The sequence below is a fragment of the Mustela lutreola genome, chromosome 10 (genome assembly GCF_030435805.1).
Source record: "Mustela lutreola isolate mMusLut2 chromosome 10, mMusLut2.pri, whole genome shotgun sequence".
Taxonomy (NCBI): Eukaryota; Metazoa; Chordata; class Mammalia; order Carnivora; family Mustelidae; genus Mustela; species Mustela lutreola.
The window spans coordinates 6,334,120-6,360,827 of record NC_081299.1 but is presented as its reverse complement, the minus strand read 5'-3'; the positions used below and the strand labels follow the sequence as shown (position 1 = coordinate 6,360,827).

Sequence of the window (26,708 nt, the reverse complement as noted above, 5' to 3'; positions counted from 1 at the left end):
CCAGGCCTCCTTTGCCGGGGCTGGATCAGCCCTGGCCTGAGTGAGCTCCACAGTCACCAAGGGGAAGCGGCCCTTGGTTACCACCGGCCTGGAGAACACAGAAGGCCAAACAAACACTGGAAAGGCTCCTCCACAGACTCACTCCTCGCTGCTGGGAACAATTACAAGGTAATAGGCCAGTTTTTAAAAGCCCTCCAGAAGGGAGGCTGTGGGCCCAAGGGGAGGCCACTTTGTAACCCGTTCCCTTCCTGCTGCTGCTGCTACCGCTGCTCCAGGACCCGGGGACCCTCCCTCCGCCCACTTCAGGGAAGCCCAGAAAGGCAAGGCTGGAAGTCACAGAGGAAGCGGGGCCAAGGCAGAACCTTACGCGGACGCTGTACCCATCTCAGCAGCCAGTAAGTCAAGGTTTCAAAATGACAGGTGGGCCCCGCTTGGCAGCGGTAGAGGTGATGTCCCTGTAGACCTCAGCCCAGCCCGCAGGGGCAGCCTCATTAACAGCTCTGCTCCCTTCGCCCCCTTCCCAGTCCCCTCTGGCAATGACCAGCTCTCTTGTCCCCAAACAACTTGTCAAGAAATGAACAGAAACTCAACAGCTTACTGGGGGCTCCTGGTGGGGCTGGCGGGCGACGGGCCAGGATCACACCCAGGCCACGGCTATCCCCACTAAGGCTATCCTCTTGGGGGGGGCGGTGCTTCAGGCCCAGTCTGGGCACTGATCACCACCTGCCTCCTGTCAGAGCTGACCCGGAAGCCCAGGCCGTGGCTGTCCCCCAGACGGAGGCACCTCCGGGCCAGGGCTTCGGCTACGTTCCAGGTGCCCGTGAGCAGAAACCATAGGGGCACTACGGTGGGGACAGGGTAGGGGAAGACCTGAGGGACACTCCTCCAGCCCATCTCTAGGGGTCCCTCAGGTGGCAGGGGAAGGGGCACAGGTAAGGAGAGGGTTTTCTGCCCCCCACCATCCGCCACCGCGGATTTATACTGGAGCCTTTTTTTCCGGCACTGATTCAAGCCAGGCTCTTTCTCCCCTCTGCCGCAATGAGAAGGAGGGAGCATCCCCCATTTCCTCACAAGGGACAGACTGTTAGCTCTGGACAAGGAAAGTGGCAGCAGGTCCAGATCCCCAGCCAAAGAAGAGACCCCTAGAATATCTGTCTTACTCTGGCATCCCCTACCCCACAGGGCACTCGGGGCAGGTGTTCTGCCGTCTTAGTTTAGTCATGCTGGTCTCAGGCTAGAAGAGCCAACCCTGGTTTCAGGGGCCTCCCGGGGCACAGAGACAGAAGACATGAAACACACAGACTGGCAGAGACGCAGAGTCAGAGACAGAGATAGAGAGACACATAGAAACAGTGAGAGAAAAACAGACACAGATAGACAGAGGGACAGAAAGACAGGATGACGCTGGAAAGGAAGCACAAGGGACAGGAGGCAGGAGGTTGGAGGCCCCAAACCCTTAGCCTATGTCCATGTGGGGCCCCAAGTGGCCAGAGTGTCCCCACCAGGAGGGCAGGGCTGAGGCTGTGTGTGGGAGTGGCCTACAGAGTGGCTGCTGACCAGAGGACCCTGCCCAAGCCAGGCAGGTGGGTGAGTGCTCGGGGGGGCGGGGGGGGGGGAGGGCAGCAGACAGCAGGTGCACCTCCACCCACCCCCAGCCTCGCCCTGCTCTGTCACCCCACAGAGAGGGTTTTTTGTCCCCAAACCAGGGAGGTCTTAAAGTTAAAACAAGCCAAGGACCTCATGGACCAGGCAGGCCAGGGGCTCCAGGGCCAGCGAGGGGTCCCCTGGTCATGGGTCCCCAGGTCCCCTGGGCCGTGCTCTGGGCAGAGAGGGCGTAGCAGCAGCTGCGGCAGCTCCACGGGGAAGGCCTGCACCTTGCGGGGTGCCCCCTCTCCTTTGAAAAGAAACCAGTACCTTTCAAAGTGAGGGCCTGGTTCCCCCAGGTACCAGGAGCCAATCTCCCCGTGTCCCTGCCTCACCTAGCCAAGTCCCTGCTTGTCCTAGAGGGACCAGGGGCCACTTTCCACCGCCTCCCTGCCCCGTCCCAGAGCGGTTCTCTCGGGATGGAGGATGGAGTCTCGGATCCCCACTCTGACATGCTGGGAATTGAAATGGAGCATTTCTAGGACAACCAGACAGAAACTACCAGAAAGCTCCTTCCCTACTCCCTTAAGCTAATGTGGTTTCTTCCAGATCCTCAGGTGTGGACTTTGTTCTGACAGGGGGAGGGGAAGGGGCCAAGAATCACTGGACTAAGACCCCAAAAACCCCAGGAGCACCCCCTTCCCCTTCCTCCCTTGAGGACTCCCCCCCTGGGCAAGGCACCATTGCAGCTTTCCCCAGCAGGAGACCAGCTCGGGAAGATGTCACTGAGCGGTGTCTTCTGTTTAAAAACCCATAAACCACCTTTCCCATAGTAGTCTTTCTCCTCACATGGTGAAGGGAAAACGTAAACCATCAGGAAAACGTAAAAAAAGCTTGACACTGTCTTGCTCTTTTCTAACCACAAATGATCGCCCAGCAAAGGCGACGGTCTGCTGGGGTGAGGAGACCGAGGCCAACAAGCCACGGCTGTCTGCGGCCTCAAGGGAGAGTCACAGCAGAAGCAGGTGCATGGCCCACGGAGGGCTGCAGAGATGGGTGTGGGTGGAGGACGGTGGGATTCGCTGGGCTGTGCCTTTTGAGCGGCCCCGACAGAGCGCTGAGGTTCGAACAGCAGAGCTGAGCCGAGGGAGGCAGGCCGGAGAGACACTCTGGGCAAAGAGCCCGGCCAATGGCGATGGCCTATTTGGGACCCCGAGGAAGGTCAAGTGATGAGAGCGGCAGGAGCATTTGGAGCATTAATGAGAGAGCACGCGTGCGAGACCGGGTCTGGAGCAGGAAGGTTGGGGGGCCGTGGTAGAGGAGGGGACCTTCCTGGGTGCCACTGCCCCGAACCCTTCCATCAATGCTTCTTGCTTGCTTTCCTGTCCTTGGGAGGAGGCAGATTAAGAACCAGAAGGAAGGATTCAAATTTATCTTTTAGGTAGACAAAAGCACGTTATCGACCCAAGAAATACCACTTCCAGCCAGCAGCGTGAGAAAGCATTGCTGATTTTTTCACCCAGGAAAGCGAGAGTAACGAATACGTCGTCTGCAGGAGGGCGGAGAGAAGGGAAGACAGGAATACACGGGAAGAGGAAAACCCTTTTCCAGGCACAGAGCGGGTCCTCAACGCAAACTGTACCGATGTTCCCAAGGACCTCACGGTGAGGGGGACACTCTGGGGCACTTTGCACCTGACACATACTAACGTATTAGGTGGCATGATAATTACTGATCGCACGATCCGCGGTCAAATCCGAACCCCAAGGTCATCTCCTAGCCACTGACCACGACACCAGAGAACCGCCGCCTTCTTTGAAAGCGCCAAGAGATCTTAAAGCCCACCCAGCCAAAATGCTTCGTTTTGTAAAAAAGCGCAGCTGCTGTGGGAGACGGAATGGTGCGTCCCCAAAAAAGGAAAACAGAGAATTCCCGGTAACATCTGATCCACGGCCGGGCATATACTCAGGAGAACCGGAAGCAGGTTCTCGAGCAGAATTTTGTTACCCCCACGTTCACGGAAGCATCTCACCACAGCTACACGGCCGAAGCCCGCCGAGCATCCACGGACAAATGAACAGATAAGCCAAGTGTGGACGATCCCCCACAAGGGAACAGAATTTAGCCTTAAAAAGGAAGGGCATTCTGACAGCACGAGGACAGGATGCCCGATGAGAGAAGCCAGTCGCAAAAAGACAACGAGCGACGGCTCTGTAACTAGGAGGCTTCTAGAGTCATCGAATTCGTGGGCGGCACATGCAGTGGTGAGCACGATGGTGGACGCAGGGGCCGCGGGATGGGAAGGGGCGTTAGTGTTTCATGGGGACAGAGTTTCAGTTGGGGAATTCGAGACAGTTCGGCAGGTGGATGGTGGTGAGTGCGAATGGGCTCGGTGCCACTGAACTGAGCACCTAAAAGTAGTAAAAACAATAAATTGCATGTTGGGTATGTTTTAGAAGCACCTGGGTGGCTCAGTTGGTTAAGTGTCCGGCTCTGGATTTTTGGCTCAGGTCATGATCTCGGGGTCCTGGGATCGAGCCCCGCTGCGGGCTCCTTTCTGGGTGGGGCGTCTGCTTGGGGTTCTCGCTCTCCCTCTCCCTCAGCCGCTCCCCTGTGTGTGTGCACTCTCAAATAATAAAATAAATATTTTAAAAAATGCTTTGTTTTATATAAAAATAAGGAAGAAAAACCTGAGGCACAGAAAAATTAAGTGAGGAAAGCGGGGGTCCCTCTACGCCAAGCTACGAGAGGAAATGCTGAATAAGGTTTGGCCAGCCCCCCTCAGCCAACCATGGCCATGGCCGTCCACACATTTTTCCCAGGAGCCAAGCTGGAGGGGGAAGTCGGCCCAAGCAGAGATAGTATGTCACCATTTCTTTGGCTAACGGGCTCCTTAGCTCTCTTTGCCAACCTCCCTTTCCCTCAGAATAAGAAAAACGAGGCCTTGGCTATTGGCAGGTAGCTTCCGGGCGCAGTCTGTGTGGGAAGCAGGGAACTGGGGAGGCCCACCTGCTTTTCACACCGTGGGTGCCTCACAAACCTGACGGGGAGGCAGCAGGGGCAGGAGCTACAGGTGCGCTTGAAAAGGAAGATAATTTATGGAAGGCCGAGCCCAAAACGGCTAAGAAGCTGGGACAGGTTGCTGTCCAGGAAATGACTCATGTCTCCCCTGGTCCCTCGGGGCTGCTCTGGGAACAGACACCACAGTGAGGAGACTACGGTTCTCGGGGTTCTCACAGGAAGGCAGCTTCTGGCAGAGTCTGCCCTGGACTAGAGACCTCTAAGACACATGGGGTGGCTGGCACCCTGCACACCCCATGAGGGCAGCTCGGTCCTCACTCCCGGCTTGAGGGCACAGAAGCCACCGGCCCAGGGTGCCCCGTGGACTCGCTGCCCTCTCCTGCCACCACCCACACTTCCTGTGGCCTCTGTCACCCTCCACGCCCTCAGACTGCAGAATCGAACGAGCTGACTTCAGGCCTCAGCCGCCTCTCAAGTCGTGACCTCCTCATCCATAGACTGAATGGTCCCCAAACAGCATCTTCTCTGTCTCTCAGCTGTGTGTGAAAATACCGACCATGGCCTTGACCTTGAAACACTGGTTTCCTGCTTGGCGAGGCTCCCACCCCAGGTCCCCCGCAGGCTCTGCCTCCTGCCCCTTCAACACGGATTCTTGACGGTCCCTCCCTCCCTGGAGTTCTCTGCTCTCCCGGCTCTGGGGAGCAACTCCCCTTGACCATGACCCGTCCAGCAAAGAGCATCGCTCTAATGGCAACCCTGCCCCCCCCACTCACACAGCCGCCCCCACCGCAGCCCAGCCTCCACGTCTCACCCGATTTCTGACCTCATCCTCTCCATCGGTCACCAGATTCACACCCCTCGCTTCCCTGGACTACTCTTCTTGGCTTCACTGGCACCAAATGGTATAAACACCTTCTCCCCCACCATCGCTCCAATCTGTCCCCACTCTCACGGTTAAGTCACCATCACCGGCAAGGCGACCACAAGAGTTCCCAGACCGGCCTGCCCGCCCACAGCGTCTCTCCGACCCAGCCCACACAATCCGTCTCCCTAAAACACTCTCATTTGGATGGCTTTCTTCTTTCTGAAAATTTGTAGCTCAAAAATGTATAAAAGGGATGTGTATTTTCTTTTTTAAATTAATTTATTTTCAAAGATTTATTTATTTATTTGACAGAGAGAGAGAGAGAGAGAGAGAGAGAGGGAACACGAGCAGGGGGAGTGGGAGAGGGAGAAGCAGACTCCCCACCGAACAGGGAGCCCGATGCCGAGCTCAATCCCAGGAACCTGGGATCATGACCTGAGCTGAAGGCAGACGCTTAACAACTGAGCCACCCAGGCACCCCAAGGGACACGTACTTTCAACACCTAAAGTGAACAGCTGTCAACAGTCTGACACATTTGCTTCTGGTCCTTTACCTGCACAAAGGTCAAACGGCCAGAGGCCCTGCATAGGCAATTCGGTGGCGGGGCGGGGGGGCGGGGAGTGGTGGGGAAGGTAAACAAGCGAAGGGCAAAGAAACTTGTATGAAAAGATGCCCGACCCCCCTGGTGGCCAGAGACCCACGGAACTGAAGTGATAATGAGCTACCGGTTTGTACCCCCGGGTTTCTACACAGTCAATGCAGAAATCATGCCCGCTGCTGGTGGGGAGAGAGGAGCGCGCACCCACGTGGCCTGGGCCGTCTGAATGGGCACAGCTTTGGGGAGACGAAATCCGAACGGAAATCATCTGAGCGGTTGCACTCCTGTGGTGCCGGCTCACAAGGATCAAAGCGCCCGTCCTCAGGATGGCTGCGTAACGTTATTAGAGACCCTGCCATTGTCTGCTACTCCAGGCTAAGTGTATTGTCACGGATGGAAGAGCCATCAAGTGGACAGCTCTGGCACATCGGTACCATGAACCACTACACTATACTGCTGACCCTACGACGTAGCACTTGTACCGCTAGGCATTTATCCAAAGGTTATGAAAATAGTGATTCAAAGGGGCACCTGCACCCCAGGGTTCATAGCAGCCATATCCACAGTCGCCAAACCAGGGAAAGAGCCCAGATGGCCATCGACGGATGAATGGATAAAGAAGAGGTGGTCTATACATACAATGGAATACTACGCAGCCATCAACAAGAGTGAACTCTTGCCATTTGCAACGACGTGGATGGAACTAGAGGGTATTAGCGCTAAGTGAAGTAAGTCCATCAGAGAAAAACAATTATCAGACGATTTCACTCACAGGTAGAATTTAAGAAACAAACAAATGAACGTAGCGGAAAGGAAGGAAAACTAAAATGAGATGAAAATAGAGAGGGAGACAAGCCACAGGAAATAAACTGAGGGTTGCTGCACGGGAGGAGAAGATGGGGTAACTGGGTGACAGACGTGGAGGAGGACTGGACAATGAGCGCTGCTGCGTCTTATATGCAGCTGATAAGCCACCGAACTCTACCCCAGCACTAATGATACGTTATTAATTAACTACGTTAACTACATTGAATTTAAATAAAAAATAAAAATAAAAAACAAGGTAAAGCCCCACCAGTGACCCTGGAGGTATTTCCACGTGCATTTAGAGAGAAAGGCGATGGGGGATACAAAAGGCGATCGTCTTCATAAAATAATGTTGTCCCTAAAGATACGTGCATAGATATCACCGGGCAGGCAGGGAGGTAAGGAGGTCTTCGGGGTGCATTAACCTTCAATAAGGGTTATGTTACAGTAAGAACAGTGAGATGATAACAGATGTTGGAAAGGATGGGGAGGCTTGGAAGCCCTGTGCTGTCTCAGGGGGAACGTGATCGTGATGAAGCCGTCGTAGAAAACAGCAGGGCGTTTCCTCCAGAAAACTAAAAATAGATTTACCGGGAGACCCAGCCACTCCACTTCTGGTGATATACCCAAAAGAGACGACAGCAGGTACTACCCGTGTTAACGGCAGCCTCGTTCGCAGAGCCAAAAAGTAGAAGCAACTAGAGCGTCCCTTGATGGATGGACAGGTAAGCGAGACGTGGGACACCCACCCAGCGGGGCACTATTCAGCCTTAAACGGGAAGGAAACCCCGTGACATGCCATACCATGTAGGGCCCTTGAAGACATGATGCTAAGTGAAAAAAACAGTCATAAAAAGACGAGGATTTCAGGATTCCACTTACCCAAGGTTTCTTTCACGAGGAGTCGGATTCTTAGGGACAGAAAGGAGAGTGGCATGGGGGTGGGTAGATAACCGAGTACACTTACCATGATGAAAAATATGTAATTTTTAAAAAATGACTTTTTAAAATGCTGTTCTGTTTGAAAAAAAAAAAAAAAAAGTGTCAACAGGCACGAAGGAGGCTGGGAGGGGGGACTGTGGCCACCAGCCACCGGGGCTTAGGACAGCGGGTTCTCACCTACCCCCTGCCCAAAGGGCAAACTTCCAACCTAAGCACAGGTCTTCCAGAAGAATCTGGTGGTACACTGGAAAGCAGCAGAGGCCCGTGGCTGGACACGGCCAGAGCGAGGGACCTCACAGGGACCTCACGGGGTCCCTCTCGACTGCGCTCTTCTCCCTCCTTCTCTCTGAGCTTCCCACGGGCTGATCCCAGTCAGAAGCCAGATGGAAAGGGAACCCTGTGAGGTGCTCCACGGGTGCCCCCAGGGCCGGGGGCAGCACGGGGCACGGCAGGGAGTGATCTGGAAGGGTGTGGGAGCCCCGACATAAGCCCAGAACTGTTTCTCTAAAGCAAAGTACAATACAGTAGAATATAGGGTGTCACCATTTCAGGGAAAAAGAGAAAAAGAGTGTATTACATGTAATATGTTGTCATTATGTACTGTAACACATCACATGGCCCACACACGCACGGTCCCGTAAGCACAGCGGGTCTGGATGGACCCTCCCCAAGGAAATGACTCCATCTGATGCTCCATGGAGGGGACTGGGGTGTCTGTGGAACAGGAGTCGATGGGGGGAGACTTTTCACAATTGAATTATACCTTTGGAATTCTGCACCCTACAAACGGTTCAAAATGTTACAATTTTTGTTCATATGAAAAATCAGAAATAGGGGCAGCTGGGTGGCTCCGTTGGTTAAGCATCAGACTCTTGGTTTCAGCTCAGGTCACGATCTCATGGGCCGTGAGATCGAACCCGGCGTCGGGCTCCACGCTCGGCGGGAGCCTGCTTGGAGCGTCTCTCCCTCTGTCCCCCAACCCCGCCATACTCGCTCTTTCTCTCTCTCTCAAATAAATAAATAAATCTTTTTTAAAAAATGAGAAATAAAATTGAATTTTTAAAAGAAAAAGAAATCGGAATGGTGGCTGCCTGAGTCTGGTGTGTGTGTGTGTGTGTGAAAGAGAGAGAGAGAGAGAGAGAGAGGGAACACTGTTGTTTAATGAGGACAGAGTTTCCGTTTTATAAGATGAAGTGTTCTAAAGACGGATGTTGGCAGTGGACATAAAACCCCATAAATGTGTGCAACACTACCGAACCGTACATTTAAAAGTGGTTAAGATGCGCTCCGTACTCGCAGGGTGTGTCCCCCAGAAATGCATATGTTGAAATCCTAACCCCCAATGTGAACCTATGAGGAGATCAGGCCTTTGGGAGGTGCTGAGGTCAAGAGGGCAGAACCCCGATGAATGGGGTTAGTGCTCTTCCAAGAAGAAAGCCTGGAGAGATGATCTCTCTCTCCACCAGGTGAGTACACAGTAAGACAGCTGCATGCCGGCCAGGAAGAGGGTCTCGCCGCACACCACACCTGCCAGCACCCTGACCTTGGATGTCCAGCCTCCGGAACCGTGAGACATGTCCAGTGGTTAAGCTCGCCGCCTGCAGTACTGTCTTACAGCAAGCCAAGACAACTAACACAGATGGTAAAGCTTATTACGCGGATTTCACTGCAATTCAAGAAAAAGAAGGCTAGAAAGACCAGCTCTGCGTTGTTGCCATCAGTTTGGGGTGGGGACGAGAGGGACAAAAGGGAAGCGGGTCATAGGCAGACGCGAAATAATGCTCCCAGCGTGTCTGCCTGAAGATGCGAATGTGTGAGTCGCATCAGCCCGGCACGGTTGGGGTCAGAGGGCTCGTGCGGGGACATCGGGATCGGGTGGTGCATGCTTCTTTGTATTTACACATCACGCATCACTCAGAGTCCCCACGATGCGTGCACACTGTAAGCAGGCACAGTAAAGGTATTTTCGTGGTGGAAAAAAGTTACATACAGAAAAGCACGAGGGTTGAGAGCACCGAACCCTGTATTTTTCCTGTGCAGAATTGACGACTACAAGCCATGCCGATTCAGATCGAGTCTGGGAGCGCCTGGTGAAAAAAGCCCCAGCACCGTGCACAGGTCATCTCCTTCACACGCCACGTGTGGCGCTCACCATGATATCCTCGCCCTAAAGCCGTGGGTGGCTCCATCCTCCCTCTAGGATCAAGTCCAGACTTCTAAGCTGGGCACTCCAGGCTGCTCCTACACGCATCTCAGCCCCCTTTGTCATGGAAAGGCTCATTCTACCCCTTTGCTCGCTCCGACCAGCTCCTCCCGGCCCCACTGCCCTCCATTCGGCTCACACAACTGCCAATGTCAGGTCACCCTACTCACCGACCTGGGAGGCTGTCACTACAGAGCCAGGTGGCCCTCCGGAAGCCCCTGCAAGTTCCACATCACCTTGAATGACAACTAACTAACCAACTAACTAATCCGCCCACCCACCAACTGTAAGGTGCTGTCCCGTTCCTCTCCATGAACTTGTTAGTCTGGGAAGAAACCCTGGTGTATGCCCCACCCTAACTCAGACACCTAACAATTGTTCCACAACCTTCGGTGAGAAAGGACACCCTGCCTACACAGAACGGTGCTGTGAGACCCACGCAGACCGTCTGGTTTCTCTCTCTTGGCACAGACATGACCACCTGCCCGTTGGCCACTCCAAACCAGCTGTGTGTCACTCAGTGCAACTTTCCTCCCTAGACTCTGGAAAGCAGTCCGAGAGAAGGCTCCAAAAACTTCATACCACCAAAGCTTCTAGAAGAAAATGTCTGTAGCATGACACCACCCACAGAACATTGCCTACAACCCTCTTGTCCACACCTAAGCTCACTGTCATTCCAGCTGATTGTCCAAGGTCTCCCAGACTCCAGCACCGCCTTCTCGGTCGGCTGTGAGGTTCACCTTCCAGAAGATTCTCCATCCCACGGTTCCGTGCCCTCCTCATACATGCCGCCCACTACCCTGCATCAGCACTCCTGAACATTCCATCACCCCCTGCCTACAAGTTCATTCCCCTCCTGCCCTCGCATGAAGTCCTCTGCCCGGGGCGCATGCCCTCCATCCACTCCAGATTTCACCTCTGTCCCCCTCTTCTGCCGTGTCTCCCCATCCAGGAACCCCTCAACAGGTGGCCACCAACCATGATGCAGCACAGAACCACCGTAGTACTTTCTCATGCCTTCGGGACTCTTTAAGCTTCCTGCCTGGGCTGCCTCCCTCATTGCCCTGCATCCCCCCGGGAGTCTCTATAATCGGTCAGAGCGTCAGCCCAACTTTCTACCACGATCAGCGATCCCAGAAAACACAGGGTCCACGCTTCCTAGCTTAACTAAGACACAGCAGTGATTCTCAACTGGGGTGATTTTACACCCCCCCCCCCCGCCAAGGGTACGTTAGGCCACACCTGCAGACATTTTCAGTGGCTGTGACCTAGGGTAGAAGGTGTCTACCTTCTAGTGGTGTGTACCCTAAATTTCATCCAGAGCAAGGACAGCCCCTACATCAAAAAAAGATCCTGCTGGTAATGTCACCAAGTGCCCCAACTGCAAAGCCAGACGGGAACGGATGCAGTGCGCTCCTGGACAAAACTGTCTTTGTGTCGCCATGGACAGAAGGCCAACCTAGGAAACCAGCATCTGGGACTCTATCAGGGCAGGGAGGGGGGCACCCCAACTCCGTGGCTCTCCTGAGCCAGGAGGGAAGTGACCGAGCAGAAACTCCATCCCAACACTGTCCCTAGCCCTCTGTGTCACTCTAAGCGAGACATTTCAACCACATTTCGACTGCCATGGGCCTTACGTTTCTGTTTCTTTGTGATTCTACCATGACCAGGGGCCCCACCTCCTCCCGCTGCCATGATTATCTGGTTTGAGAGGACCAGAACAAGAAAGTGCTGGAGTTGGGGGTGCTCTGCTATGTCGGGGAAAGGGGACATTGACCTGCCCCAGCTTAGCAAACTCTCTGTAGGGTCCACACCACCCCCCAAGCCCATGCGTGCATCTGGCTGGAGCACTCATCTGTGATGGCAAGGTCAGGGGCTTGCTTTTTGGTGGGTGACAGCAGCTGGCTCTCAGCTGTGCTGGGCCCCATCCTCTTAATCCAGACCAGGGTTTGGCCAACGATGCCCCATGGGCCAGTCTGGACCACTGTCAGTTTTTGTCCATAAAGTTTTATCGGTACACAGCCATGCCCTTCTGTGGCCATACCATCTCCTGGCTGCTTTTCTGCTTGCTAGAAAGATCCCATGGTCCACAAAATCCAGAGATCCCATGGTCCACAAAATCCCTGAATATTTACTCTCCGGCTCTTAGAGTTCAATGACCCTTGGTCTAGACCTTAGGAAATGGTGTCTACCCTGGAAAAAATGGGCCAAACCTCTCCCCTCAAATTCCTCCAAAAGCCCATCCCACCAGGCCCAGGGCCCCACATCCATGTGCCCAGGATGCGACATGATGCCTGAGCCCAGGGTGGGGCCAGGATGCTGCTATCCGCTGCGCCCCGCCTACCCACACCTTCCTTCCCCGGACCTCGGGGGTGTCTCCTGCCTTCACGAACCATAGCCCCGCACGTAGCACTACGTACCGGCCTTTTTGGGTCATGCACGGGATTAGCGAACTTTTCATTACGTATCCCCCGAAAGATACATTGTGCGTACATGATACTCACCTGTTTTTGTATCGAGAGATGACGTACATTATGAAACACACATCAAAAAAATAGAAATCAAACAGGAAGAGGTTAAAAAAAAAAAATCAAACTACGAATTTCTTCCCCCACCCAGGCAGACCATCTCAGGAGAGTGCCCGGGAGGCCTCGGGTTCTCAGCATCAGGCGGCACCAGCAGGGGCTCGGACCTCGAGGTCGGGCGGGGGGCTAGGCTTCTTCCCAGTTGGATCACAGGGCAATCATGCCACTGTCTACCCAGCCCTGAGCACCCGTCCCAGGGGAGCCCTGGGTTGGGAGAGGCTGGGGTCTCCGAACCCAGAAGCCTCCTGGCTGCAGGCAGGAAGCAAAGGATTAGGGACCGCACCCCCCACCCCCACCCCCACCCCAGAGAAGGCGCCAGTTCCTCCTTCAACGGCAAACTCCGTGGCACATCCAGGGGGATTTTTGTGTTTTGACTCAGAGGCAATAAGTCTTTCAAATTAAGCCAACGCAGACCGAACTGCAGTAATGAGGAAAGCCCCTTGGACACAGCCAGCTCGGGGTTCGCGCCTCTGCCAGGCCGGGAAGGAAGATGGCGGGGGCACGGGGGCGGGGAGCGACCTGTGGCTCCCTTCTGGGAGGTGTTTCCTCTGGCCCAGCAGCCTTGAGGGGTTCTCAGGCCTAACCCCTAGTTCCCACACTGGGCCTCCAGCAGCCCCCGCTGTAGTCCTCCCAGGCCAGGCCACCCACCAGGGAAACACTGGGCCATAGGCAGTGACCCCAGGGGAGCTGCTCAAGGGGCACTTTGGGGTCCTGACCAGATGCCACCCACTAACCTTCTGTAGACACTTTAGGGGGCTCCAGGGGGTCCCACAGGGTCATCTGGTGGCCCCTTGGTGCAAGCTCAGACAAGTGACCTGAGCAACCCTGGGGGAGTGCTAGGACCAAACCCAGGCCTTCCCCAACAGGCCCGCGGGGTGACACCTCACTCCCTAAGAAATCTCAGGATACCAACGGCCCCACCGACCAAAGGCAGGGAAGGACAAACTCGGCCCCGCAGAGAACATTCTGTGTGACCTCTCCTATGCCAGGGGCTAGCCCAGCCACACCCCCGGGGACACACAGAATGCACTCTGACCTCAGGGACTCCTGACCCCTTGTAGCATCTTCTCTCTCCCAGGAGGAGTGGGGCAGACGCACGGACACAAACACATCTTCCCTCGAGGTTTCTGAAGCAAAAACATTCAGCCGCAGGGAGCTTAGTGCCAGTCCAGGAAGCAGAGCTGTCCAAGGGAAAAGGGGGCCCGGCCTCACTGGACCACAGGCTGCTTTTCGAGAAACACACCAGCTCAACCGCCACAAACTTCACGTGGAGGTCACGGCTCCCCAGTGCGGAAAGGGCCGTGAGGATGAGGATGCCGGGCTTCAAGTCTGCCACCCGAGTGGGTCTAGACGGCCTCCGAGGGACAGGAGCATGAGAGCCAGCACGAGGGCCCACCTCCGAGGAGGCGGGGGCAGGATGGGCCTCCCCTGCCCCCGGCCGTGCGCGGCGTCTGCCCCCGAGGTCCTGACCGCTCGTGTCCTCCCAGGGGGTCACCAGCCCGGCCCGGGCCCTGCACGGGACCCCTTCATGCACTCCTCTCCCTGTGCCGCTTCCCTGCTTGGAACCATCTGGAGGCGCCCATGAAACAGGTCATCGCAGCTAAGTTCGCTGAGCGGCCACGATGTACCAGGCACGGGGCCACCTCAGAAACAATGGTCAAACTCTCACGTGCCCTGGTTCTGACTACCTCTCTAGCCTCCTTCCCAATCCTTCCCTGCCACCAGCCTTGCCCACCAGACACAAATAACCACCCGCTGAAAACAAGCACGGGGTCCCTAACAAGTTGGGGTGGGGGTCTTCATGTTCCGGTGATGCAGCTTGATTCTGTCAAGGAGGGCTCCCCCTCCCCACCCCCTGCCCTGGGCCGGGGTAGGTCCTGCTCTACCCTAGGCTCTAGGGGTGGGCACCCGGGCTCAGGCGACTGTATCAGGACATCACCCACCCCTGTGACCGTGAGACCACTCAGAACCAGTCCTGGGACCTTGGCTTAAATACCTTCTGAGAACAAGGGCAAAAACAAAGAAGGCAGGTGCTTAAAGACCAAGAGGCACTAGCTGATGCTGAGGTTTGAGCCCCTGGATCCAGCCATGCCTGAAACCGCTTGACTTTCTAGCGGCTTCATCCAGTTCAGCAAACCAGCTTCTTTTTGCTTAAGGCTATTTGTACTGGGTTGTCTGTCCTTTGCAAATGGGAAAGTCCAAATGGACTCACAAGACAAGCTTTTTGAAGACTACTTTTTTGCTCATACTGTTTCTTCCACCCAAGCATCCTGGGGTTACCTGACTTCTTTTCATGGAGACTTTGAACAGACATGTTCCCTCTGGAAAGCCTTCTGGCCTCCTCCCCATGTCACATAGATGCCCCCACTCTGTGCCTCTCAGCACCTGTGTATTGTTTACATTCATTAACTGGTCTCTCGAACATGAGCTGAGCACCCGAGCCCTGCCCCTTGGTCGGCTCACTCCAGTGAGAGACATCGTGGCTGGTTTTCTTTCCTGCCTCCCCCTCCTTGAAGCAGGCACCAGGCTGCTCTAGTACCCAGCCCAGAGCTTGGCACACAGCGGGCACCAAATAAATGTTTGCCGAAGGTGGAAGGAAAACCCTGCCTCAGAGCAGTGCACCTTATCCATCGACATGGTATATACAAGTGACAAGGCAGAAATCCAAGCCTGTCCAGGAGCAAACCCTACCAGGCCTACCTTCCATGCATCCAGACCACAGCCATCTTCCCCACCTCACTGGCCCCTCCTGGGCCTCAACACCAGTCTCCTCTGCCCAGACTCTCCAGTGGTTCCACTCACTGAAGAGTAGGTGTCTCCGAGTGGCCCGCAGGCCCCCACAGCCCAGCCCCGTGCACCCCCTCTCCCTTCTCCCCTTCCACACTCTGTCCTGCCTCCCTGGACTTCTGGCTGTTCCCAGCACATGCTAATAAGCCCCTATCTCTGGGTTTTTGCACGTCCTACACCCTCTGCATGGTACCAGGTGCACTGGCCCTGGATACCCGGATGGCTAGCCCCTCACTTCCACCAGACGTCTGCTCAAAGGTCGCGTGATCACAGAGGCCTTTCCCAGCTACTACTTTACATGGCAAACATTCTCTGCCCCCAGCACACCCATCCCTGGACCCCACTCAGCTCTTCCCCACAGCATTTTCTGATGACATTCTTGGTTATCTGCTTAAGATCTGCTCCCCACTGAGAACATCTGCTTCATAAAGGCAGGTGTCTTGTTTACCTCTATGTTCCAGGGCCTGGAACAGTCCCGGTACACAGTAGGTGCTCAATGAATACTTGTAGAATGAGTGAGTAGCTCTTTCCATTCCACAGTGCCACCGTCCACACTGCCAAGCTCCATGGAAATGCTACCTGCATGGACCGCTTCTGGAAGGTAGAGTCAGGCACCCCCCTCTATGTCCCCTATCTGCTCTAGAAACTTCCCCCAATGGATCTGCAGACTTTCTGCCTCCACTTGCCTTCCCGCCCCCTCATTCCTTGAGAACCCGGTTTCCAAACACGGCAAGAGCTCACCCCTAAACAGCCCAAACCATCCCCAGTGGGCAGGGCAGACGAGCCCAGACAGCAGGAGACAGTCTTGGCCCCTTTCCTCTCTGCCTGTGCCGTCTGCCCTTTGGTGGAAAACCCCGAGTCAGCAGTGGGAGCAGAAGCAGGGCTCCGTCAGCTGCCACACACTGAGCCCTGGGGTCCTAACTTCAAGGGTGCACACAAGCCCCCCATTCAGGGGCAGCAGCTGGGCTTCCAGATGGGACTCCCGCAGCCCCCCGCTGCCCGCCTGGCACGGACCCGCTCACAGGGCACCTCCCACGCCAGCCTTGTCCCTACCACCCGCCCCCACTCGGGTTTCCAAGAAAGAATGTGTCTGGTCTGGATCCGACAGTGCTGGCCCCGTGACACGGAGAACAGACTGATTGTCCCAAATGCGACCGTCTGGCCAGTGTCGGCTCCGAGAGGTCAGGGATCACAGGAGTTATCATCACAGCGGGCGGCGGCTCCCAGGCGGCACACCCGCTCCCGGGGAGAGGCTGGGTGCTGGGAGGCGCCGGCTACCCCCTCCTCCCCGCCGGCAGCCACACACAAAGTTCCCTTTATGGGAACACAGCAGGCTGGGCACTGGCAGCTTCAGCCACAGGGAAACCAGGTTTGGGTTTTCTCCGAGGGCACAACTAGGCCTTTGTCTTGACGCTGCTGCATCCCCAGCCGTCTGGCCTCCCTGTCGGGGACACAGTGTCCGGACCCAAGCCCTTCCAAGCGGACCCTTCCGAGGCTGGGCCCAGAGACACCACAGAGGACGTCAAGGGACATGCCAACAGCACCGGATGCAACCCATGTTCCCCACCAAGACCTCGCTGAGGACCTACTATGCGGCGAGCTCGGGGTGGCGGGGGAGCCCGCCCCAGAGGAGGGCGGCAGGTGTGACCATGGCGCATCGGGAGGCAATGCGCTGACGTGAGGAAACGTGCGGCCCCACTGTGTGCCGGCGCAGAGCCCGCAGTGGGTCCACATGGTGAAAAGACGCCAGTGCTTGCCCGCCCGAGCCCGTGCCAGCTGCATCTGACTCATCGACTCGCAGCTTGCTAAGAGAAGCACGAACGCAGTGGTCCTCCCCTGGGATTTGGTCCCCTATTTTGGCGCGCATCAAAGATACGCCCTAAAAAGCGTAGGAAGAAGAAAGAGAAAAAGCCGCCAGGAACCGTGACTGAATGCAGTAACCAGGGTGCCCCGAGCAGGGGTTCTGGAGCTGGATTTCAGGTGCCTTCCCCATGGCTGGTGTGCATCGAGCCTGCACGTGACCCCCTGCCCCTTGGGGTCTGTATCCTGGTTCTCCTTCCTACAGAAAAAGATCCCCCCGAACTTTCCACTGGCTACAGGGAGGAAGGAAGGGAAAAGGCACGTAGCCCGTGGCTCTGAGGCCCCAAGCGGCAGGGCCCTCCCACCTTGTGAGCATCACAGCGGACCCTAACGACTCACCCCCTCTCCGGACACCCAGCAGGAGCGTCAGTGACGAGGAGATGGCCTGGTTCCCTGGAGGCCGAGGAGCCCTAGGGATCTGCAAAAGCCACTTCCCCAGAATCTGCCCAGTGGGGCTCCAGGCGCCCAAAGACACAGGGGCAGTCAACTGTGAGAAGAAAACGGCTCCTGAGGGGAGGTAGGCCTCACGTTCTCCATCCTCCGCTGCGTGCACTTCTGGACGCCAAGACTAAAAGTTAAGCCCGAGTTCAGCCCTCCGTGGCAGACAGAGCTCCAGGCCCAGGTGAGGCGGCAACGCAGCCCAGCACGGCCCTCTGGGCATCAGGACACGAGGAGCGGGGACCTTTGGGGTCAGCCTTGGCACCCAGGCTACACGGGAACGTCTCCCAAGACTCACCATGACCTCCAGCTGCAGGCCCCGAGGGACGGGCTCCCCCAGCCAGCCGGGGAGAGACAGAAAAACCCCAGGGATTTTTCGGAAGGAAGGTCCACTGCTGAGCGCCAGGCAGAGGGGCCGGAGGGCCAGAGAGGGGCCCGGTGGGGCCGCCCATCCGCCTCGGCTCCAGCCCAGCAGGAACTGGTCTGTTCTATCTAGACAGTCCGAGCCACCAGCCCAGCCGGGGCGCTTCGTGGAGAGGAAAAGTCTGATGCTCAGAGGGTCAGGACTGTGGATTTCCCCTTCCCAGCGTGGCCGAGGGGAGGAGGGGCCGCAGAACGCAGAGGTCCAGGGAGGCCAGAGCAGAGGTGGGGCAGGCCAGAGCGCCTTGCCCCCAGACATTTGCAGCCCCTCCACAGACAGCATCAAAGAGGGACAGCCAGACACAGTCACCACGGGGAAGGTCACATGTGGGTCAGTGCCAGCAGCACGGGAAGGGAGTGACCTCTTTCCAAGGCCCATTCAGGAACCTCCCTGCAAGCCCAGACGTCTGACGCAGCCGGACGACAAAGGAAAGGGAGGCTGGGAGGGGGGCGGAGGTGTCTGGTGGTCCAATATGGCACTCCCCCCCCATCCCAGGGGCCCCCACAGCTGCACCTCCACCCCTGCTGACTGTCGGAGTGGCCAGAGTGGGGCTGATCAGCTCAACAACTTGCCACCTTGCTCTGGTTCTTCTGTCCTTCTGGAATATTCTGCCAATTTTCAGCCTTCGTAGAACCAGAGGTGGTCCTGGCCTCCCCAGAATGTTGGCCCAGGAGCCCGTACACACACATCTCCCCAAGAATTATACCACCTCTCGTAGCTTTGAGGAACACTCGTCACTCTGGGCCTTATTCACAGACACCTGCTCTCAATCAACCATTAGTCAGGTCACCCTATGAACAGGGGAACAACCAACACTAATCCCCCCAAAACCAGTGAACATCAGAGATGGGTTCAATTCCCAGCTCTGACCCTTCCCCAGCGAAGACCTGAGATGTTCGGGTCCTCTGTTTCCCCATCTGCAAAATGAGGACAAGAACCGTATCTGTGTCCATAGGGGTGGCTTCAGGGTTAGGCGAGGCTGGCGCACATGCATCCCGGTGCCGGCTTTGTACTAAGTGCTCCTGAAAAGGAAGGCACAGAGACAGATCCAAGGCAAAGAAGGAGCTCCGGCCCTAGGGACTAAGCCCTGGGGATCTGAGTCATTACTAAAGGATGGGAGCTCAGGGGAGCAGGTGCTGGAAGCCCCTGCCCATTGCTAGTCCCAGGTGCGCGTTACCCAGGATGGCCTCTGCCTTTCTGCACAACAGACACGTCGCGGCTGCTCCCCGATTGGGTTAGAGGCTGCAGATCCCAGCTGCAAACAAGCCCAGTGAGCCTGGACCTTGCTGCTGATGCTCACGGCCCCTACCCCACTCTGCCCATGACCTGCCACCCGGGTTACCCCACCCCGCAGCTGAACGAACATCCCCCATGAACTTGACCATGCCTCTGGCCAGTCCAATGCCCCCATTCTGCCTCTCATGACTCAGGATGACTCACGGTTCACATCGCTGAAATCAGGCTGGTCCTGGCATCCATGACATGGTCAGGTGACCCTCGGCAGCTTATTTAAAAAAAAAAATGGTGACCCTTTCTCTCCGTGGGTCTCAGAGGCGATCATGTACAGCACTGAGCTGCCGTGTCTGCCTCCCTCGCCACTGCCTACGCGGCCCCGGCGGAACTCTCACCCACATCTGGCTGAATAGTAAGTGTTCGGAGCTGCCCAGACACCTCCCCGGCAGGTACCAAGGTCAGGGCCTGCATACAAAGGTCACACAGGGTCTGCTCTCCCCCAAGAACTCTCTCTGAGGCTTGGAGGCCACCCCGTGCCATCCCGGATACTTGGAATTCCACCGCACACATGCTTTCTTTGTAAAGAGCTCTGGCTTCCCGCTCCCTGTTCCACTAACCCAGAAACTTGACACTCAAAGCATCGGGCTAAGTCCTAGGAATGCAAATGCTTCAGGCCCAGTGCCTGGGATGTCTCTGCAGACTGAACTAGAAAGGTTTAAGGGCTTTTGTCACGTGGGGGGGGGGGGTCGGAGGAGAAGGTTTGAGGGGGGACAGGACTATCACCAACACCTATAAGCACACTGATGGCTTTTTCAGCCAAAGTGTGTCCCTTGTCCAGTCTAGGGAGTGGGTCAGAGACTCGGGGAGTCTGAGATATGTATGGAGCAGAGGCAAAGATGCTTGTTTAAAAAGGGGGAGAGGTTTTTCCACTGGCGTCTTGGGGGTGACCCGTCCCAGTCACACCAACCTTTCATGAAGCAGAACATCCCATAATTCCACCCCACCTCAACAGCCACAGGAGCAGGTATGGCCTCAAAACCTCCAGTGACATAATTGAAAACCCTCCTCCCCCCACCAAGGAAATAAAGAGACCCAGAGCCCTCCACGGGGGCACCTTCAAAAGGAAAGTCATGATCAGCAGGAGTGAGGTTCATTCGGCAAATTCCCACCGAGCCTCACAGTGTCCCAGCCACAGTGCTAGGACCAAGGGGTCTGCCCTGGCGGGTGTTTCAGCAACTCCCACCACATCTCTCAAGACCCCATGGTGCCTCCTGTCTTCCTCACAAGCCCCACGCACAGGCACTGAGCAGGGAGACCAGCCCCAGCTCCTGTCACCAGGTGAACCATTTCTCCTGCTCCACTGCCTGAAACACAAGAGCAGAAGGGGGCTGGGTACAGGCTTCCTCTGAGTATCAAGGAATAAATCAGGAACCCTGAGCAAGTCCACTGTGGGTACAAGATGCCCCATCAATGGAGTGCTCTGGGACAATAAGATACAAAGGGGTTTCCTGGCTCTCTAGAACCTTCCAAGACCTGCTAAACAGGAAACAGGCACACCACATCTGTAAACGGCAGTGGGGAGGACCCATGAGAGGGGCTTAAAGCCCACCAGGGGGAAGGAGGGAGGGAGGAGGTGTTGCAGGTAGACCCACAACATAGAGATGCCCCAGACACAATGAAGGTTAATTATCACCCTCGGGTCTGTTTTGTTTCTGCTCTGACCCCCTGCCTAAAACAATGGCTGGCACATAGCGGGTGCTCAGTAAATATTTGCAGAAGGGAGTTTCTGCTATGAAAATTTCAGAGGGAGGCAAAGAGAAACCAAAGTGGGGGGGGGGGTAGGACAAGCCCAGAAAGAGCGAGAAAGAGACACCAGCTGGATATCTGGGATCCCTGGCAGGGGGCTCTGGCCCTATCCTGAGCAGTATCTGCGTGCCACAACAGAAGTCACTTGACCCAGTGGGAACTGAGAGCACAGATTCCCCTTCACCTTTTGGAAAAGGAGAGTACCCTGCCTCTGACCCCAGGAGCAGGCAGGCAGGTGGCCAGCCCAGAGCCAGACCTAGCCAGGGTCCTCCCAGGAAGTCTGGGGCTGGAGGCTTCCCACCCAAGGCCAGTAGTTCAAGCAGCCGCAGGACCAGTGGGTATGGACTTTGGAGCGCTCTTCAAATGGGCTAACCTGTCTCTAACCACCAGGCTGGACATATTTTGAAGTCCCCCTCTCTATGAGAGGGGGCCCTATCCATGCCCCCCCCCCAAACCACGCCAGCCACACCTGGGTCTGGAAGGATCTCATGCCTCAAAGCCACATAAAACTCATCACCCCCTGCCACCCCAATCCAATTCCCCCCTGCCCTGTCGCCCCACGCCCCATGAGGCCTAGAGGCCAGGCAACCTCACCCAGCCTCTAACCCAAGATGGTCCCACCTCCTCCTCAACTCCCAGGGAGGGGTCACAGCCAGAGGGCCCCGGGGACTGTCTTCATCCCTCCTGCTGGCCTCTCCTTCTGTCTTTGCACTTCAAGGCTCCAGATAGGGGGTAGCGTGTGAGGTGAAGCCCTGATCTGGGTGGGGGGCAGGGGGGCATGTTCCACGGGCACGGTGAACGACATGAGGCCGGGCCTCTGCCCACCTCCTCTCTGGCCGGCCTGCTGGGTCCACACAGAGCTGCAGCCCGCATGCTGTTCCTGGGCTCCCCACACCACCCCCTCCCCCGGGGCTCCCACCTCTCCAGTCCCTGCCTACTCCTCAGGGCTTGCTACAGGACGACCCTCCCCAGATTGCGTTCCTGGGTTCCCTCCTGTTAGCTTTCCCTGCACCGGTCACACGGTGTTGTAATTACAGCTCAAGTGACCGTCCCCACCACGGACGGCAAACCCTCCGGGACAGGTGCCTGCCTCGTGCGGCTGCATCCCCAGCCCGCACCGAACGGGTAAGCCGCCGGACGGCTGCACGGGCCGGGGACCGACTGTCTGAATGAAGCAGGCAACTGGCCACGGCCCACACGACCCTCGTGGAGCCCCTGTGATGATTCCACAAGGTGAGCTCTCACGGGAATGGAACGTGTGACTCAAAAAGGCTGACTGGTCTGGGATCCAGGCCAGAAGCCAGAGTCCAATCCTCGTGGTCTCTCCAGGACGCGGGGACCCCCGAGAGCGGCAGCCGGAAGGGCCATGCTCAGGAACAAAGGAACGTAGCAGGACCGCCCCGTGGGCCGCAGGTGTGGGATGCTGGCCTCCTTCCCGCCCCCGTCCCCCTTGTAGACAGGTGCTGTCTACGCCTCGGGCCGGGCAGCTGGAGAGGGACCGGAGCGGGGGTGGCAGAGCCATGGCTCTGCAGGGCAGCCGTGGCCCCGGTGCTCTCGCCCGCCTTCACCCCCACCCGCCCGCGGCCCCGGCCCACACCCCCTCCCCGGCCAGGCCGCAGGAAACACCACCCCTCCCTCCCCACACTGCAGCTTCCCAGAACACACGCCACGTCTCCCCAACCTGCCCGGAAAGGGAGTGAGCGCACCGGCTTCCTGTGGTCCCCACCTGGCTGTCAGGGGCCAAGCCTGGCCACCGCGCTTCCCCTGGCTCCTGGGGGACGCCCAGTCACCCCATCTCACCCAGCCTGGGCTCGCCAGGGCAGGCCCAGGGTACTGGGCAGTTCCAGAACAGCACGGGCTTAAAAACCCAACACAGGCAAGGACACGGAGGCAGGACTCCCCTTTCGGTCTTGGCCCATGTCCGTGTGTCTGTCTGTATGCCCCGCTGGGCAAACCAGGGCAGAGCCCGGCACACAGAGGCTTTTGGCCAACCTGTGGGGTGAAGGGAGTGCGGATGAAGAATGAGATACACCCATTCAAGAAGCCTCTGGAAGTGCAGCCCTGCGGCAGGCAGCCCCTCTACCCCTCACCCCTCACCCTAGGAAGGCCATGAGTGTTGATTCTAGCTTCCACCCTGAATCCCAGACACATTACTTGGCCTCTGGGAGCCTCAGTTTCCACATCTATAAAAACAGATAAAACTACAAAAATAGGTTCCCAGATAAACTAAAAATCCCAGAGTCCTTGATTTTGAGGATATTTATTAAGCACTTACGCCACACTGAGTACCCTCTGTGCTCCTAGCGGAGTGGCATATGGACAGCTTCTTCCACCAGTGACAGATCTTTCCCCTCCTTCTCTCCAGTTCTTACACATCCTAAGGTTCAGCGTCAACATCACTTCCTCCAGGAAGCCCTCCTAGATTTGCCTGCTAAGAGTAAACTCTGAATCCCAACTAAGTCCTCCAGAACTCCTCTCACCGCTCATTGCCTTTATGACCCTCTGCCTAGGATAATATTGTTGGAGAGTTAACTGTCGATTTGCTCTCTTCCCTTCCAGAGAGCACACTAGGCAAGTTCTCAAAGGCCAGGACTAAAGATTATAAATTCCAAGACACGTTCCCTCAGAGCAGGAAGGCACATGGGAGGGAAGGCCCCGTGCCACCTCAGGCCTTGAATCCCAGTTATGGGAAGGACAGCACCTAAGTTCACCCAAGTCAACGTCCCCATCCATGGGGTACTCTTACATCCCCATTTCACAGATGGGAAACTGAGGCCCAGATCACAGGGGCAGGTACCACAGCAGGACTCCAGCCACCTCCACCTGATTCCTGAGCCAGGCTCCTAACTGCTCCAGCTCCCACAGCCAGACTATACACAGCTTCCCAAGGTGGTTTCCTCCGGAGGAGAGACCCATGCCCCAGAGACCTCACACAGGGCTGCGTTGGTGCCCTGGGCCTGTGGAATGCATATGGGCTCCCAGATGCCCCAACAATCCCTGATCTCTTGGTGAAAAGCCACTGCCCTGAACCCCCAGGCATCCCCTTCACCAATCAGCCCCTTTGCAGTAACCTCCATCTCCAGCAGCTAAAGGGGTCACACCCAGGATTCTGCCCAAGGTTGACACAAACGCATGGCCGGTGCCCACGCCAAATCAGCAAGCTGATATTATCTGGTCAAGCCTCTGCGGGAAGACACACCCACGCCCGCCCACAGCACCCCTCCTTTGTCCCCTGGGGACCGCCTCTAACGTGCCCAGGCACAGCATGCTCCCCAACTCACCTGAAGCTGGGGGCAGGCCAGCTGGGGAGCGTCTCCTTCCAGGCCAGTTCCCCCTGGGGGGTGCCGCGAGCCCCACAGTGGGCGAGGCCGGCTGTCCCACCTGGCACCACGGCCCCCCACCTCCCCTGCCTGCAGGGCCGAGTGGGGAAGAGCACAGGGCCAGGGCACCTCCCTGACCGCCCGCACCTGGTCCCCCGCTTGTACATGACTAAGCAATTTCTCCCTCGGAGTCCGCCTGCCAAGTGGCCCTGCGGGCGGTGGAACCGCACCGGGCCGCCCCGGGGCCACACGCACTAAACCCATAATTGGCGAGTCCTCTTCTTGGGAAAGAAAACCCCCTCCATGTTTTGTTTTGTTTTGTTTTCCCCTTAAATGAAACAAATCCACCCACGTAGTTACTGGAAACTGAAGCATGTGAAACTGAACCGTTTGCAAAAGGAATTAGTCAGCAAGCTCGTGAGCCGCGCAGTGGGTCCTGCAGTAGGTGGGGCCACCGGGGCTCTCGAGGTTCCCATCCAGAGTTGGGGGGGGGGGCGGAGCGGGCAAGGTCCCTCACGCTGCAGGGGATGCCCCGGCCAGGGCTGAACGTGAGGGCAGGTCTGCTCGCACCAGGTCCAAAAGGGTGAAACGCACTCCTTGCTCTGTGCCCGAACCCCACTTTGGGAAACTCGGCGATGAGAAGCCCTGGCTCAGGCGTCAGCTCCCACCCCATTCAGTCAGTTGAACCCCTGCGGGTCTCAGTTTCCTCATCTGTGCAGTGGGGGCAACAGAACCTACCAGGAGCACTGCCGGATCACAGAGACCATCTAGGTGAGGTGCTTCGGGTCATGCCGCCGACAGGCAGCAAGGCGGGGACTCTGCAGTAGGTAGGTGTCTTTTGCTGCGAGCTACGGTGGCGGAAGGACTGTTGCAGGGCTCGGTCTCTCTGGGTCCTGTCCTGCTTGCTGCAGGGCAACTGGCTGACTTGGTTTCCAGCCCTGCTGCCTTACCCAGGAGGCGGCCCTGGGGAGGTGTAGAGGGGCCAGGCCAGGCGCCCACAAGTCCAGTTCCAGATTCCTGAACCCTGAAGCTCCGTGACCCACTGGCCTCCGTGGCCTTGTCCTCCTCACCTGCACAGGGAAGGCTCAGACATTGTATGCTGTGTCATTTCTTTAAAAAACAAAAAACCCTCTACGTTTTCTGCCTACATTAAAACACAAAAAACGCCTGGATTCCTGGCTTCTCTTAGGGGGACAAAGAAATGGACACTTCAGTGCATTGGACCCCACTGTCCTGGGTAGGAGAGGCCACTCCTGGACAGAGGACAGACGTACTCTGCTTTGCCACAGTCCTGCCCCCTCCCTATAGCCTTCCACCTGACTCAGGTGTTGATGCTTCGTTTCTGCCTCTTTCCCGGCCCCTGGGGGCATCTGAGTTTGTGACCCAGTTTAAAACCCTAATTTTATGTAGGAGCACGACCTCAGCCACTTGTCAGTAGAAATATCCACAGGAAGTGTCCCTCGGGAAGGTAATTAAAGTCTGATGCTGCAGGCTGATTTTTCTTGGAGAAAAACAAGGTGATGTAAGAAGACCACTGCTCCAGCCTGGCCAAGGGGAGCTCGGGGATGAGATAGTAATGTTCTGAAATTCTTCTTTTTTTTTTTTCTTTTTTAAAATTGTATTTTTTTATTTGACAGAGAGAGAGAGATCACAACCAAGCAGAGAGGCAGGCAGAGAGAGGAGGAAGCAGGCTCCCTGCTGAGCAGAGAGCCTGATGCGGGGCTTGATCCCAGGACCCTGGGATCATGACCTGAGCCGAAGGCAGAGGCTTAACCCACTGAGCCACTCAGGCGCCCCTGTTCTGAAATTCTTTATGGGATTTAATAGACAATGAGCAGAACCAAGTGTTGGGGGTCCTGCCCTCACTTCCCTAATTTCTTCCCTCTCCTTTTGCTTATGAACCAAAAGAGGGCATCGCTCTGCATCTCCTCCCCGCTATAGGCATGCAGAAGGTGGGGGTGGGGGTCAAGGTGCTGGGGTGCGGGCCCCCTAGGAGGGCTGCTTGCAGAACCGGAAGCCCCCGCCCAGCACCCCCCCCCTGCTCCCCCAGCTGGCCAGCTTGTTTTGTTTATTGGAGGGGCCAGGGGAGGTAGGATTGCATGGAAACAGCCAGATCTAGTCACAGCCCAGCAGAGATGTTGAAATGTCAAGAGAACATTTGAGGGCATTTTCAAGTTGTCTTGGTCACTCCTGAAGGGGAAAACACAAGATTCAGGATCTCAGTACCTGCTAAGGGT

General features: G+C 56.6%; 1 protein-coding gene and 1 long non-coding RNA gene across 3 annotated transcripts in view; one reads left to right on the top strand and one right to left on the bottom strand.

The window, feature by feature from the left end:
* SPSB1 (splA/ryanodine receptor domain and SOCS box containing 1) overlaps positions 1-26,708 on the bottom strand; it is a 66,068-nt gene that overhangs the window by 27,433 nt on the left and 11,927 nt on the right. The window lies entirely within an intron of this gene.
* Positions 84-4,242, top strand: LOC131809108 (uncharacterized). 2 transcript variants are annotated; one of them, XR_009345058.1, is made up of 2 exons: positions 84-168; positions 3,026-4,242. It is a non-coding gene; the product is annotated as an uncharacterized LOC131809108 (long non-coding RNA). The 2 variants fall into 2 exon arrangements; XR_009345057.1 differs by having other exon boundaries at positions 159-395.